The sequence below is a fragment of the Pseudopipra pipra genome, chromosome 11 (assembly GCF_036250125.1).
Source record: "Pseudopipra pipra isolate bDixPip1 chromosome 11, bDixPip1.hap1, whole genome shotgun sequence".
Classification (NCBI taxonomy): Eukaryota; Metazoa; Chordata; class Aves; order Passeriformes; family Pipridae; genus Pseudopipra; species Pseudopipra pipra.
Window position 1 is genome coordinate 2,262,685 of NC_087559.1, and position 17,783 is coordinate 2,280,467.

Below are 17,783 nucleotides of genomic sequence, written 5' to 3' on the forward strand. Positions count from 1 at the left end.
GGCTCCTGTCCCAATCTTTCTCCTCCCTTGCAAGAGAGGATTCCAGCAGCAGGAATCACACATCAGGTACCCCCTGTGAGCTGCCCAAGTGACCCAAGGGCTGATTTTCTCTCCCAATTCCCCTTTTTCCCTCCTCCACACTTCCAAGCAGCTGCAGATCCACCACAAACCCTTTGCTTTCAAATGCACTGGTGGCTTTTCTAGGAATTGTGTTACTGGCTACCACACGCACAGTACGGGGAACATTTTCTAATAATTCAATTTTTTTTTTCCTTTCAAAAAAGCCAGAAAGTGTTTTGCAAGGGGATTTCAACCTATTTACCAAGATTTTCAACTATATTTCATATTTTTCCTCCATAAATAACAGCACAAGGCTACTATCACTCAGGATTTTTGCTCTTCAATGCAAATTAAAAAGGGAGGTGGTTCCCCCCCAGCTTGTCCCAGCATCAAAATCAACTTGATTTTTTTAAAGTAAAAGAAAGCTGCAGGCATTAAAATATTATTCAGAGAATTCACTCTATAGTGGCAAAGTTTTGCTTAGTTGAGCTCAGAAAGTTTGGCAGTAGGGTCGTGTTTCAGCAACAAGATTAAAAAAAAGTATTAATGTAAAAGCTTTGGACTTCTTAATGTAGAAGCAGGAGCTCAGTGGGGGTTTATTTATTATTTTAAAGGAAAATATATGTATATACAGATACATATTTATATTTTATATGCAAATATTGATCCTTTAAAGGCCAATGTATATATTTGCAGCAGTCTGACACCTCAGTAAGAACCCCATTCTTTCCTGCATTGGCTTATGATCACTATAGAAATGCTGAAATTACAACATTTCTAAGAAAATTAATTATCATCATCATAATTCCTATCAGCCCTTTCCTTGGTGCTCATTGGGGATGCCTTTTATTCTGAAATGAGGGCAAGTTCTGCTTTCAATTAGGAAAAAAAAAAATGCTGAAAACAGGAAATCTCCCCCATCCCTTTCACACAGGCTTAACTCTGCCTTGCTGTTTTCCATGGGAGCAGAAAGCTTCCCAGTCCAACTCCAGGTACCCCTGCCAGGCAGGATGCCCATTCCAGAGGCACATCTAGAACACTGCAGGGATATTCCACTCTGTCTGCTCATTGTATGGGACATTTTCCTTTTTCTACCCCTCGGGCTCCTTGGCTCCAGGAATATCTGGAGCACAAAGGAAACCAGATCCTGCTGCTCTGCTCTGCCTGTGCTGGTCTCCTGAGCCAAACCTAAGGAGAATATACCCTGTCCTTACCAGAGAGACCCTTCCATGCTTCACACCCTTCTCTGCTTTGAGACTTCTTGCCTATTCAGGAGAAAAATTATCTCCTCTTTTCTGCCTTTGCCACTGCAGAATTTCATAACTTGTGCAGTAACCGATATAAGACCAATCCAAGCTCTGAGGCTTTGTCTCAGAATAAAACAAAGTCCAGGGACAGAGTATTTAAATAACTGTTTTGAAGAGCATCTGAAACTGCAGAGTGACATTTCCTAACAGTGTGCAACGTCCCCAAAAAATCCATATACCTGTTATCAATCTTAAATGTCACCACGACCACTTAGAAATTGCCCAGCCTGGCAAAAACCAGGGCAGCACCCAAAATGTAAAGTTTGTATTAGAGGTATTGACTCCTGCTCTTGGGTCAGGAGGCTGAATTAAGGATCAGCACAGGGATCAAGCACAAGGAAGAGAGTGGTGCAGCTCTCAGCCATCGATGGGTGCTGCTAAAGTGCAATGACAACTCTTTTTGTAAGCACAGCATTAGCTTAATGCACCTTTGAAAGTCATTTAAATTGCTCACAGTATGTACATAAATATATGTGTATACACAGACCTATATTAAATACTATATATATATATTAATGCTTTATCTTATTAAGCACAGGGTCATCCAGGCACCTGGAAACATCTCTAAAGAGAAAAGCAAATATTTCAAGTTCCAGCCATCCATCATACAACTCTAATTTCTGCTTTCACAACACTCCCAGAAACCAACACAAAAAGTCTTCCTGGCCAAGGCAAAGCATATCCTTCTCTTAACTCACTCCTCAGCATTTAAATGAATCAAATCAATATTGCTGATATTCAACCAGCAAAGCCACAAAGTTTGAAAGCACAGAAAGGCATCGGGCACTGCTCTGTCCCACCCTCCATCCGACAGCTCCAGTCAACAGCTGCTCTGTCCACAGGTAACTTTTATATTCTAACAGAGAAAGGAACAGCCAGAAAAATCCTACTTATGCCAAAGAATCTGTCCCACTCTTGTCCCTGATATGCCTGGCTGACCTGCTCTTGGAGAGTTTTATTGCTGCCTTGGCCTGAGATGACTCAGTGCCATCCTACACAAGGAGATCTTTCACTGCTGCACAAACCCTTTGGTCAACAGGATGGGCAACTTCCTTCAGGGAATCAATTCCGTGCCTGTAAAAGCAAAGCAAAGGAGCTGCTGAGCTCTGAGCAGATGATTCTGTCTCACCAGCCTGATGCAGCAAAGAGCAGCAGAACAGAGACCCAAGAGCAGCTGGTGGGGCCGTGGACGAAAACGTACATCCAGGTATGCTCGGGGTGAACTGGCCCTGTTTTGCTTCACACAGGACTCGCTGTCAGTCCCTGGCTGGTCCCCAGGGCTGTGCCTCACCTGGGATGTGCAGGGAGGCTGCCTCGCTGCTCTGCAGCCCTGGGCACCACCAGCAGCAGCCCCCTGGGAGGGAGCAGTGCCCAGCCCTCCCCAGGCACCCCTCCTGCCCAGGGGAGCCACCCTGCTCGCTCCAAACCTGCTGATATCCAGGGTAAAAATGCCAAATGAAACCTACACTTGCTCACAGGCGATGGTTCTGTCTCTGCTGAAAGATGATTAGAGAAGTCCCTGTAATTAAGCAGGATGCTGCCTGTGCTGAGGGCTGGTGAGACTCTGCAGCCCCACTGAACAGTGCACAGGATGGAAGCATCACCTCTCTTCCCTCTTACTCTCCCTTACTCACTCTCACTGCAGGTTTAATCTTTGTGGAGTGGACTCTTCTTCAAGTCTCCCCTTCAAAGACATCAACAGAAAATGCAGTTTCTCATCATTTTATTGCAGTGGGGGCAGTGCAGAAATGTTCCCTCCTCCTACAGAACCTGCAGGTTTATTGCTTTACATGTTTTATTTAAGCATCCCATCCACCAGTTCCTAAGGTCAATGCAACAAATACTTAATTGCCACTTATTTTTAAGCAAACAGATTCTTTCCCCACGGTCCTTCTGAACAGATAAAGATGCACTGAAACCCTCTCACACAGCCCAGGAACGACACGAGGCACTGTGGGTGCAGGAACTGAATTTACACACGTGGGGAGGGACACAAACACAGCACACAGATGGTGGGAAACGCTCCAGGAAAGGTTGGGAAGCTGATCTGATGAAGGAAAAACCTGGAGGCCACTTGCACATCGCTCACCCCCAACCCAGAGGATGCCCAAGGACACAGATCCCAGACTCAGCACAACCCACTCCCCGCTCGCCAGGGGAAATGGGAACCATCACTGCTTTAAGGAAATTGCTTCCAGGGCTTTAACAAAAGCAATTATTTCCTTTAGGCAATATATATTGGAATAAATCAATGCCATTCATTTGAGATACAGGAAAGGATGGGATGTGACAGACAAACAGACAAACATCCTGCTCCCATACAATCCATACACAATGTGGTGCCTGGGATTATTGCATCCCAATTTCTTTGTAACTGAGAACAAGATACGTGTTTCAATTTTGTTTCCGTGTCAATTAGATATTTCTGCATTCAGTTATCACAAAATAAAAGTTGTATTATTCCATTTTTAACATAAGATTCCAAAACTGCAGCTTTTTAAAAGATAACCATGGTTTTATTATGACTTTATGCAAATTGCCATAGATCCAGTGAATTCAATTAACTGAACTGAATTCCAATTTGCAGAGAAGCCTGGCCCAATAATTCAAAAACTGCATTTCTTGAACAGTTTTTGGTTGACCAGTGCTTACAAATCTGTCATTTCTATTTGTCTTATTGTTACAGAGCTGTCAGCACACATATTTCATAGAAACCACGAGATGCCCACAAAAACAGGTTAATTAAGGAGTTCTTGTACATCCCAGTCACATTAACAAGCAGACCCCAAGAGCAAACAAAAAGTGAAGCAAATGAAAATATCCTGAAGTATTTATTCCATAATAAAATGGAAATAAAGACTTTAATTGCCTTTAAGTTCTATTCAGCCTTCATTTCCTCAGCAATTATCCAGACTCGTTTTTTATTGTTCCTTGGGTTGGATTCACTGTGGTTCCCTGTGACTCATATTTGTTTCTAAATGGTGGCAGTAATTAGTAAACAGGATTCCTTCCAGCTCTGTCTATCCCTGTTGGGATGTATTCCCTTGGAAACAGCCTATCAAAGACAGGAAGACTTGTAACTTTAAATTGTGTGATGTCTCAATGATTTCTTTAAGGTGGAATTCAGTGCAATAAAAGAGACACATTGCTCAAAAGAAAGCAGGGATTCATTATCAAATCATTCCATATGTATAAGGAACACCAACAGAACAGGAACTGATGGATCCTGTGCTGGAGAACACTATGAGAGGAGGGGAAAAAAAAAAAAGGGGGAAAAAACTACGTTAAGCTATTCAAAAGAAAGTGTTGGAGGCTGATAAACAAACCACAGCAATCTCAGCTCACGGTGTTTTAAATCCCTCATTTTGTGAGGCTCTTTAAAGCAATGGATGGTTCCAATACTGGAGCATTGTGGCAATGCCTGGGCAGACTGGCAGGGAGAAAGGAGTTACTTATTTTGACACAAACACAACAAAATTGTGGACAATTCTCCCAGAAATTCTTTTTTCTCTGGGCGCTATCACCTATCCCTGGATGTGCTCACTCCCACACCTGCTTTAGAAAGCCAAGGTCATTCCATTCCTGAAGGAATTTTTTCCCTAAAAGAACCTTTACACCCAGCAAACTTATGCCTATTTTCTAAAACCCTCCTGTTTATCCAAATTCATGTTTTCAGAATTTGTGTCTCTCTGATCAAGGATAGATTTTCCTGTTGGGAGTAAATCAGCTCTGCAGTGTCATTTTTGTCCTTCCCTGAAGGAGCCAATGCTCTTGGATAGTTTGGTAGAGAAAAGAATTAAAACAAAAATAATTAAGGAACCCAGGTGAGGAAAAATTGACCCTGTGATTAATAAACTAGACCAAGCTGGAACTTGGTATATAACCAGTTGGAGCACAGTATATCTGTATTTCTATATATCTAGTTGGAGCTAAATCTTAAAGGATCCTTCAGGTCCCTTCCAACCCAAACCACTCTGGGAGCCTATGAAAAATAACTGAGGAATCCAGGTGAGGAACAAAACAACCCTGTGATTAATAAACTCTACCAAGCATCACAATCTGCAGTTCTGCTTCTCAGTTTATTTTTAAGTGGCTGAACACCCCCCACGTACCAAGGTGAGCTCACAGAAACCTGTTTTTTTCACAAAACATCCCTGTTTGCAGAGAAAAAAACTGATTTTTGTGGTAATAAGGTCCTTTACCCCTTGGACACAAATTAAGTCCCCTCCACCAAAATGAGGGGAGAAGGCTGGAGGGGCCATAGTGCCCCCACCCTGTGGGACAGTAAAATGTGGCTGTTTTTTATTTGTTCACCCATATTTTTGTCACCCCAGGGAATGGCTGCACTGCCTGTCAGAGGTGATGCTCGCTGATTGTTCCACCCTGTTAAAGATGGGAAGGTGAAATTGTGGACCATGCAAAAAGGAGGATGAGGTGGTTACAGAAGGCAAAACAGAACTACAATTTTATGGAAACATTCGATTTTAAATAAGATTTTAAAAAGCAAAAAGAGACAGAAGGGGGTTGGAAAACAAAATGGCAAAGCAGCACTGGCTTGGGGTCCATCTCCCAGAGATAATTCAGCTGGGTCATGGCAAGGATGCAGGATAAAAAACACAAGTCAAGGGCCAGATTCCATTCCAGAATGTTCTCTGTTGTTGTTGTGGATGTGCTATTAAGGAATTACTCGCTGGGAGCAAAGGATACAGGAAACCACTTCAAGTACAATCCTCAGTCTTTTATGATTCAGCTCAGTCATTTCCAGTAAATAAGAGAAGTCAGGAATAACTTTAATTACTCAGCTCCAGCAATTTCTCCCATAAAAGATGCGAGCTATCAACTGGAAGTATGTTCTGCACGAGTGAAAAAATCAGACTGAAGATCCACAAAAAAGCACTTAGGTTTAGAAAAAGAAGGAAAATTACCCTATGTGTTATTTTAGACTATATAAAGATGACGGTCATGAAGGGGTAGATTTATTCCCTCTTACATCTTTGTTGACTTATCAAATGGATCCCAGTCATCAAAGACACACCAGTGATGCTCAGCACAGCTCATCCTGCTAATGCTGCCTGCATTTCTCTTCCATTAACACTCCAACAAATAACATTTCTGAGATGATCAGAAAATATTGAGCTGTTAAGAGAACTGGTTCATCACTCCACCAAAACAAAAAAGGGCATTTTTTCTCAATCTGCAAATGTTTCATTTCATAACAGAGAAATAATCTGTAAAAAGACAAAGCTGCAAGCCAAGGAATAGCGAATGCAAGTCAGCAAGTCTCAGCATGGCAACACAGAGATGAACGATTTGTCCCTTTTGGATTATTTATTGTGCCTTTATATCTAAGAATCCCAAACTATCTATTACCAGAGATGGTGCCCACACTCAGTTTCTATAATATTGTGACAGCCAGTTGTTTCCATCATTCCTAAAAGCCACTTCAACTGAAGCTGATGTTAATGCACTGGTATCAAAGTTAGGATTGATGTTACTCCCACACATGCCGTGACTGTGGAAGGAGGGAAGGCTCTATCCTATGGAATTACTTTTGTTCACTTTCTCGAGCACACAAGACCTTGAATCTCTAATTCTTCAGCCTATGCATCTGAGATAATTGCTGATTAGGGTATTTGAAGTGTAAGTGATTGTTAAATGTGCTGTTTGGCTAATGCCCAGAAAGCCGGCGTGATCTCACGGATAATTATAGACAGTTTAATTGCTGCACGTCTTTTAATTGCCAGAGTACACAGCTGATGAGAGACAAGATGCAACTAAAGGTCTGCTGAGCCACAAGGAAGCCTCCAAAATTGCAGGTCACCAGCTGAACCTCTACTTTGGGTTCATTTGGTAGGAGAAAAGGAGATGAAATCATTTCCAAAGGAAAGACCTCACCTGTCCTACCCCCCCCTTTTCCTGGGAGGAATCCCTCTGTTTGCCTGCCAAAAGCTGCCTCCTCTGTTCTTCTCAGCCCTGGGTGCTCTGCAGACAGGAATTCCTGCAGAGATGTTGTCCCTGTGTCTTGTGTCACCTCATGTGTCCCCTGGCTCGCTTCACCCGGGAGGAAGGGTTCCCAGGAATATTGCTTGGAGTTAGGGCAGGGCGGAATGTGGAGAAGCAAGAACCTGCAAAGGATCCACACCTGCAAATTCTTCTAGACTGCACTGAGCTTTGAGTAAAACTTCCAGGATTTGGCTCATGAAGACTGTGCAGCCAGCAGATGGAGCAGCCTTTGTTCTGGACTCAGGTAGCTCTGTTCTAGCACTCGTGAAAATTCAAATATCTCCCATCCCCAGAAGTTATCAGAGACATTAAAGCTCCTGAAATAAATCAGATGTGGAACCACAAATCCTCCTTTTATCCAGAGAGGGAACCGTGCAAAAAACCCCCTCAGACTGGTTTGCACATCTCCCTCCTTTCTGAGCTTTTCTCTCCAGTAGCCAAAGGGTGGCCCTTTTAAATACCATTCTGCCATTAAAATATATTGCAGGATTTCCTGCACAATAACCTTCAGTCACCCAGAGCTAAAACTGGGCACCAAAGCCCTTGGAGAGGTATCTGTTTCCCAAGCATTTGCCTCCACTCAAATGGAGTGTGTGCCACTGTGTGGCAAAGAATCACTTGAAAAACTTAATTCTTATATATTATAAAAACATACTAGCTCAAAATTTCAATTTATAAATATATTTCCAGGATCCATTTCAGTTTGCCATCCATCACACACCTAACAAAACTAATCATGGAGCTAATTTGCATTGTCACACTGAGATTTATAATGAAGGAACACATTGAGGGCAGATGAAAATGTTACCAAGTGCATGAGGGGTTTTTATCTAAGCTTTATACTGTGATAAATGGCCACACAAAAGTGATAGAGGATCAGCAGGTCAACAGTCTCTTGTAGGTGGTGCATTTACTGCTCTTAATCCTCAGAAAAGTGTCTGAAGGCACTGGGGATGTGTCACCATGGCCAGTCTGACTCTGAATGACACTTGGGTGTCACTTGGTTCTCCTGATTTCATCCTAACAGCATCTACTTTATGCAAAACTGCCTCAATTAGAGCTGGAGAAGACATGTGAGGTAAACCTGAATTACTGGCATGAGACGGAAATAACAGGTTTAGCATTTATCCTGCTGCACTTCTAGTGAGCCCTGGGGATGTTGGAACATCCTGTTGGGGGGGAACACAAAAGGGGAACAAAGAGTCATCCTATTAAAAAAAAATAGGATTTAAACCAGTAAGTCTATGGCTATTTCTCAAATCACTGTTCCCCAAATGCCTGAATTATCTCCAGCTATGATGAATGGTAACTTTTTTCCACCCTTTCAAGCAACAGACCTGTCACCACCTCCTTGAGATGACATCCTGCAAACCTCCCTCTCTGAAAACTTTCCCCATTGTCATGTTTTCTTAATTATGTTTTCAGCTTTTGCTCAGTTATACCCCCCTTTGCACCAGGCTAAATAGATGCTTTTCCAGCTCACAGCTTTTCTCTGATGCCTCTCGTCCTTTGGATTTTCAAAGGGGTTTTTTGCCTCTGAAACCCTGGCACCTCACGGGGGGGGTTTCGCAGGTGTAACTAAGAGAAGAATTTGTCCCGTGGATTCTTTATTACTGATGGAAATGTGGAAGCCAGAAAGCTCCCACGGCTTGAGTTCCAGAGCTCATGGAGCGCTGGCAAAGCTACCGGCGAGGAGAATGAAAAATACCTTTTCCCTGGAAACCGAACAGATTGAGGAACAATAAAGCATGAAATCACACTCTGCACCACTTACAGACATTTCCTAGAAGTGCCTTTTGATATAAAATACAATACAGCTATTTTTCAGCTGTCCTACCTGGACATTTTGTTTACAGCCAACGATACAGGAAAGATTTTGAGCCGCGGTTGCTTTGCCTACAACTGTCTGAGGCAAAGCTGAAATTCCCTTCTTCCCCTTAAAGCTGATTCCCTATGGAAGTGCTGGTGCTTTGAGCCTGGTGACCCACAGCCAGGCTAGAGACAGATGCTAAAAACATTCTTTGGAGATGAAACAAAGTTGGTGCTGTGGGTTTAGGTCGACCTTCCCCTGCTTGTTTCTGAGCAGTTCAGTTCCCAGACCGAAGCCTCTTGACTCAGGATTTGAAGCTCCTGTGCTATCCCAGGATCAGCAGCTTGGCTTTACAACTAGGAAGCTTAAAAGCAGCAGATTTCAGGTACCTTCAGGCTGCTTTTGCTGTGAATTTTCACAGCTTTTTCCCTAATACACTTACCCTTGGCCACCACCCACTTCCCAGCCCCACCAGGGCTCATCTTCCACTTTGCAGGTTGTCAAATAACAGCTCAGAGACTTCAAGGGAAACAGTGTCTGCTGAGTTTTAATATAAATGTTAGTGGGTAGCTAAGAATTATATCTGTGGTTATGCAAAGGATGCTGAGAATTAACCCCTTTAAACCACGTTGAAACCTGGATAAACTGAGGGACCAACACACTGAAACACAACCCTGTGGGTCAAAGGATGAAGCCCAAGACATCTCCTTGTCTCTTTTTGCTGCAATATGTAAAGATCTTACAGTCTGGAATTCTGTATCTAGAAAAAGAATTCAAAGATGCAAAGATTCAGACACAGGTAATAAAGATTTTTCAGGCAATGAACCTGGTGCATGTGACAATGTCAGGACAGTACTTCCAGTTTCCCCATCAACTACTACTTGTATATCTAAAAATGAAAATAAAAAAGACCACTGAACAGATTACATCACAAATAGATTAAAGGCTGATTTCCTGTTTATGAGCCATTACACGAAGAAAATACAGCCCTTAATTTATGCCTGTGATGGAGAAAATTTGCAGTGATTCAATATAACTTGATGGAATTGAGTGCCATCCATAGGAAGGAAAGCGTGGTATTACCAGAGTATCAAATGTAAAGTACTCTGAAATACATAAATGATGGTCTGAGGTAAGAGATTGCACCAAGGAAGTCCTGGCTATCAGATGAAAAAGTAATCTCAGGGACAAAAGAGATTCCTCTTTTCCTTATCCACCAAAATCTGAATTGTCTTGCATTTAAGTCTCTCAGAAGGAATCACTTTCTATTACACCAAGTGAAAGTGAGTCCTTATTTCAAACAACATGAATTTCAACCTCCTCAAACTCCAGGCTTCCAGGTGTCCATGTCTTTATTTCCCTGTTTCCACAGACACAGTAAGAACATAATTCATCTGAACAAGACTGACACATTTCAGGGTAGTTTTTACTCACTAGAATTATCCCCAGTTCCCAAAGACATCACTGATGATCAGAATAACCTTTTTGAGGTTTTCTTGAAATATCCTTTCCCTGGTGTCACATCAAGCCTTTGAATGTCAAAATGTGATTTATTAATAGGGCGGAAAAAAAGAAAAGTCATTAGGAACGTTGGAATTCATCAAGTGCCGAGTGCCCCCTTGGATGGGAACGTGGAATATCTGCAATAATTACTGCAGAGGGATCAGCAGCCCTTTTCCATGCTCCAATGGCTTCATGGAGCGTTGGGTTAGTGCATCCAAGGGCTTGGAAGAGATTGAATTCCCTGCTGTTTTCTGCAGACAGCCAATTACAAACTACCTGCACACCTGATGCTCTCAACCTTGCCCAGAACAAGATCTGAACTGAGGCACTTTCAAACGACACAACTTTGTGACAAAAAGCCACACAACTCCCTCCTCCAAAGAGCATTAGGAAGTTCACAGTAGGATTACTGTAATTAGCCTCTTAAAGCGACACTATTTGCCTTAAATCCCTCTATCCCGCTCACTCTGGCTCTACTGAAAAGGAGGGAAAGTATCACAAATAATTTCTTTTGATGCAAAAAAAAAAAAAAAGAAAAATAATTTGCAAAGCAAAATCTACTTTTTGCTGGCCAGGATTTTTAGCATTTCCAAATAACCAAATTCACACTCGGTGCCAAATTAACTCATCACTTCAGCCTAAACTGGACCAAAATAAACTCACTTATCACCCACAGATAAACATGGCTCATTGTTATTAATGTCTGATGCAGACTGGGCTTCTGTTCCAAGCAGATGGGAGCTATGTGGGCTGCTAGAATTTCTTTGAGCATATTATCTTCTCAAGTCCTTCATTAGCTTTAAGACTGAGTATTTAAAGCCAGGCATTCAGAAAAAGCAGTCAAAGAAAACGTGCTATTTTTGTTTCATACAGTTGGCGTGTTTGCCAGACCCGTGTACAACTTCTAATCTGCTCGTGTTTATAAAAAAAATCAGTTGGAAGAAGTTCCTTCAGTCCTCGTTTTTCATTTTTCCTCCTGTCAAAAAGCTCCTAAATGGAAGCTATTAGGAGATTTATAATTTGTAACTTCTAAAATCCCTCAAGGTGAACGCAGAAAATTTATTTTCTGTTTAACATAACGTGACGTTGCCTTTTTGTGGCAGCGTTTCCTGCAGAAGGCTGCTTCAAATAAATAAAAATAATACAAAAAAGCCTTTCAATAGATGATCCAATTACACGTGAGATTACTGCAGTGGGGTTTATGCAAAAATAGGTTTACGATCCCTTAGTGGGTTTCTTACATTCCTCAAAATCACACAGAGAGAGAAGGAGGAGGATTATTTCCATATCCCCATGTACTGATTTCAGGGTTAATCTTTAGCACTCTGTATGTCCCTGCTCTTACATTTCCCGTGCAGAAAGGCAGGACAGCAGGTCCTGGGGCCGGGGCTCAGCAGGTGGCACTGTTCCTCCCACTCAGCCTCACCAGAGCTCTTGGAAAATTAACTTTTGACTTTTCAACCCCCAGGAACATCCCCAGAGAACAACCCCAGCACGACCTGGACATGGCCAAGGCCCTCAGCCCGTGGTGTGTCCCCAGAGAGGCCACCTGAGACACTTGTGATGGGATACCCCTACACCTCTTTACTCACACCAGCCCATCAAAGGCTCCATATCCCATCTGGGGTCCACAAACAACAGATACACTAAAAAAAGGGTATTTATGAACAGGTGCTACCACTGAATGAAATTCAGGATATTTTCTATATATTGTTTAAAAAAAAAATATTGCTTTCTTCCAAATAACATATCAGACTAGGAGAGCTCCTAGGAAGGAGCTGAAACCCTAAAAGCAAACAGCACCAGAGTGGGACACATCAAACCCAATGAACACAGCTGAGCTCCACACCCACCCAAAGCACAAGGTGCTCTGGTCTCCCAAAAACACAGGGAGTGATGGCCAGAGCTACAGAGACAACATCCAAGGTTGTTGGATCAACCAGATCCATCACTCCACGTGCTGACACAAAATACAGCAGACAGGAAGTGGTGTTATGTATTTATGAGACCAAATACATGTTACCAGACCCAAATCTCCTAAAAAGACAGAAAAGTACTGGCCTAGGCTGCTCTTCCAAATGTTTCAGCACTTCTAGGACAGGTTTAGATTGGATATTAGGAAGAAATTGTTCCCTGTGAGGGTGGGGAGGCCCTGGCACAGGTTGCCCAGAGAAGCTGTGGCTGTTCCATCCTTGGAAGTATCCAAGGCCAGGTTGGAGCAACCTGGGCTAGTGGAAGGTGTCCCTGCCCAGGGCAAGGGTGGAACAAGATGATCTTGAAGGTCCCTCCAAACCCAAACCATTCTGTGATCCTATAACTCAATTTTTCTGTTAAAGCTACATGGACTAATAAATGTCGACTATACCAATTTATAGAAACAAACATATTCCTAAAATCTACACCAAAAGTTACCTCACATGGGTTTTTAAACCTCCATAAGTGTATGAAGGTGCTGAAGACAATTCCCTCCCATTTGAGTTGCAAGGAAAGTGTTAAAGCCCTGTTCCCTTGAATGATAATCCTGCTCCTTGGAGGTTCTTTTGCTGAGATTGCATCTCCTTTGCCTCAGGTATTAAGCCGATGTAATTTTCTTAACCATGGGGTATCCATTTATCAGATTTGGTGCTGATACCTTGGAGTTGCTTCAGCTGGGAACAAAAAGCTTCTTTTAGGAAAAGGTTATTTAAATGTGACTACAAATAACCAGAAAAAAAAGCCACCTGAAGGTGTCAATAGATCTGCTGCACTAAAATTCCGTGACATCTGGAAATACATTGGGATAAGTCAGTGGCCTAAACCAAGGCATTATTAGCTGTATCCAGCAATTCCTGCTAGTCCCTGTTACTTCATTTGCAATCATTTAAGAGAGCCTCTAATGAAAAAAAAAGGCCAAAAGAGAAGCATTTTTAATTCCACAAAATAAAGCCAAGTAAGTTATTATGCCTTCTTTTATTCCTAGTCCACATAAAATAATTGCTGCTGTTTATCGATGCTGTTGTAATGGAGAAAATTAATTCGTGGAAAATTCATTAACAAGATGCTTTGCTGGGCTGGCATGGCCACCACAAATGACCAGCACAGACTGCTAGAAGAGAGAAAGAAAGATAACAGCCAAATAAAATCCTTGGTTTTAATGAAACCATCACATTAAGGCCAACTATTTGACTATTAAGATGGGGTTTTTTATATTTTAAAAAATAGATAGAATACTGAAATAAAATGAAAACTCTCCCCATAATGAGACACATGCACTGTTAGGCTGTTGGGCAGCTCAGCCCTGGTGTAATTCCACTGCAATTCCTGAACTTCATTGAAATAAAACATATGCACTCTGCAATATATTATGGAAATCCAATTCTCAATATGAAGTGTTGCACATTTCAGTGCATCTGCCAGCACAGGTTAATTACCTTTGTACAATTTATATAGTTGGATCATCACTTGAATAAAGAAAGCACCACAAATTCCCAGGACAACGTGATTTCATCAGTTGTTTTTCTGAACTGAATGCTGGGTCCTCCTCAGTTGGAGGAAGGTATTTCCAGGGCAGCAGGGAAAGGTCTTCAGGGACCCTGCCCTGAAGTTCCCAGCTCCTGAACAAGGCAGCTCATCCTGCTCTTGGAAGTCACTGATTTCCCTCGACCTTCAACAAAGCAACACAACACACACTGCTCCAATGGCAAGGATCATGGATCACTGAGGTTGGAAAAGCCCCTTAAAATCATGGAATCCAATGTTAACCCAGCACTGCCGAGCCCACCACGAAACCTTGGAGTGCCTTCAAGCCCCGTGGGCCTTTGTGCCATCCCTCATCCCACAGCCAGCAGAGGAGGGTGAGACTCCCCTGGAGAAATAGATGTTCTTGGCAACCCAATTCCTCCCGGGTTTCCAGCCCAGCTCGAGAGCTGACAGAAAAGTGAGAGAGACATTTAAGTGCTTGAACAGTCCTTGGATTGGGCTCAGGTTCCAGACACTATGAATTTTCCCTGGAAAAACACAAGAGGACTTTGTGGGTCAGAGATGCTCCTCACAAGTTCCAGGCTCAGCACATCTGAAGCACCTTCAGGGCTGGAACAGTGGCAGAATTCTGTCCCTGGGAGTGACAGAGGATGCAGAAGGCTTCGGGTACAAAGGTGGCCTTGGAAGAAAAGGACTTCTGAATGTGTTTTGAATGTGTGTTCCTGCCACAGGGATGTTACTTATTTTTTTAACTGGATTTATGATTACTCAATTAGCAGAGAAATAATGAATGATAACCAAAAGAAACTGTGCACTGCTATGAAAAATTGAATCAGCAATAAGTGATCTAGAAAGAAAGGTCACTGAGTCATTTTGAATAAGTACATTTGAGATAATTGTTATGTGCTTTGAAGACATTCCGAGAAAAAGAGGCAAAATTAATCAGATACATTAAATTATGAATTATTAACTCAGCTCTATTAAACATCAAATAGAAAAGCTTTTCAGGATTAACCATGTTTTTAGAATTTCTACTAACTACAGAGTAGATTTCTCTGATTTAAAAATGATTTTTGTTTACATCTGAAATGCAGGAAAGGCCCTCAGGGGCGAGTGACACTTTCCAGAAGTGTTGGATTCTTTCTCTGGACAGGGCTTACCCTGAAGCAACACAAAGACCTTAATCTATTTACACTGAACCTTCTCAGGCAAAAATGGGGATGGCACACACAAAACAAAGCTCATGACAACCTAATGACAGAGGTATCAGACACATTCCCAATTTTAAAAACACTGGGCATCTGGTTTTAATATTAATTTGCTGAATATGTCAATCCCTGAGTGAGTAGTGGCAGCTCCCATACTGCTGCATTCACCTCAAACTAAACACAGGGTTTCTGTCTCCCATCTTTCACAACCCTTTGGATATTTCAGCTGGTTGCTGCAAGTGTTTTTTTAATGGCAAATTCCTTGCTAAAGTCAGCCTTCACATGGAATGATGTCAGAACTACTCACGAGGCGAGGTGCCGTGGCCTTAAGTTAAATCAATAATGCTGAATGAATAATGGTTGTTGCTGGCTGCTGATTTTTCCTGGCTAATAAATAGTTCTCATGTCATTTCTTGACCCACCATCCAGCTCCAGCCACTCAGCAAGACGTGTTCCTTCATCTGGGAGGATGGGAACCCACCCATGGAAGCGTCTGCTCCACATCCTGCACTGGCTCGTGGTTCTTGGTTCCATCCCATCCATCAAGGAGCTTTGATTCTGGGCCTGCAGCTCATCTTAGTGATGCACCCACTGGCCTTCAGCATCTATAAAACACCCTTAAAACAATCTGCCTTTCTGTTCCTAAATGTTTTACAGGATTACAGCATTAATGGATTTTACCCAAGTTACGAACAACAGGTTTATGAGCTCCTCAACAGCAAGATTTCTCTAAGAATAAAGTTTCTAATGGTTCAAATGCCTACTTTTTATTATTTATTTCCATTTCTCAGAGTCTGGGACACGGAACAGACTAAGCAGCAGCACCAGTGTCTCAACTGCCCTGGGGGTTCTAAGTTTCCCTCTCCCTTGGAGCACCAGCCCTGCTCCACCAGCACCTTTCCATATGGAAACCCTTCAGCAAATGTGCCCTTAAGCTTTCTCTTTCAAGGCTTGGAGATAATTCCTTACATGCCAGACACACTTTCCTCACCTGTTTGCTAGTTAAGATTGGCATGAAATAACTGAACTGCTGCTGCCTGAATGTGGATCTTTGTTTCCAGCCCTGGATTCCCATGTGGAGAACAGAGGAGGGACTGGAGAGGCTGCAGAGCATCCAAGGCACTGCTGCAGAACCTGCAGCAATTTCTCAGATCGTTTGATGATTCTGACATGATTGATTTTGTTCCTGGCAAGTTAATCATAGAATTACAAATTAGTGAATTACTTTATACCACAGGATTGTTTCATAAATTAGGTCACTGTCATTTATCATTAGAATTTCTTTAACCAACACATGTGATCCTTTGATCCATTAACATCCCCACTCTGCACCATTGACACGCTCTCTGTCATCACTGGAATATGTTGAATAATGAAGCTCAGCATTTACCAAGCCAGAAAAATGCACTTTCTTAATTTCCCTCATTAGCAGGTGCATGGAAATAGGCAACAGCAGCAAACCTTCCAACTATTCTCCTTTTACACAGAAGGCTTTGCCTTGCAACTGAAGCTCACCCTGGACAAGGCACCTCTCTCCTAATTCTCAGCTAATCCCATTTTTTTAATCCTCCCCACTCTTCCCCTAAATAAGTTATTCCACATCATTCCTTGTCTTACAACCTTCACACACTTCCAGCAGGAATTTTTGCTCTGAAAGGTGCTCTCAACTAATGAAAGGAGATTTAAAGGAAAGCAATCCTGGACTGAGCCATAGATCCAGTGAAAACTAACCCACTATCTCTTAAGTTTCTCACACAAGCAAGGATAATTTCCAGGCCAGAAGTTATTCTGTATTTATTTAGGGAAGACTTCTGGAGTTCACTGGTGGATAACTCAAAACCTGATGGAATCAGTGAAGGTTACAGGCTCTGCTCTGGGTGACAAACACACACTGTAGCCAAAGTCCTGAACACTGGGCAAGCTGCACGTGCAGATGGAGATCCAACTTAGAACAAACACCTCATAGATTTATAATTATTTCCTATGGCTTTTCCATGCACAAATTATCCCACTGCTGTCTCCAAGAGGAGAAAACATGGTTGGGCAAAGGAAGATCTGCCCTCAGAGCCAGTGAGTGTGGACAAGGACACAAACCCAGCCCAGTCTGAACACTTCAAACCACACATCAGCCCCTAACTTGGCATTTTAAAAAGCCACAGATTTCACACAGATCCCTTGGAAAAATACTGCCAGAATGTCAAATTTCTGTTCACAGTCTGTCCTGGTTACCCTCTCGTGCACACCAGACCTCGCTGCTACTCCTTTACATATCTATTGTCTAACCCTGCTTAATCTGAACTAAGTCCGTCTAAGATATTATCTTTCAAATTTTTTGCCTGGGATTTGCTTCAGATCTGTAATTGGATCAACTCTAATACCTTTTTTTTTTTCCCAGTACCAGCACAGCTGCTTCTTCAGAAAGTTCTCTTGGAA

At 42.3% G+C, this 17,783-nt stretch overlaps 1 protein-coding gene across 2 annotated transcripts in view; it reads right to left on the reverse strand.

Moving 5' to 3' along the window:
• The window catches only part of LOC135420128 (contactin-4), a 283,517-nt gene that overhangs the window by 157,049 nt on the left and 108,685 nt on the right, over nt 1-17,783 (reverse strand). The window lies entirely within an intron of this gene.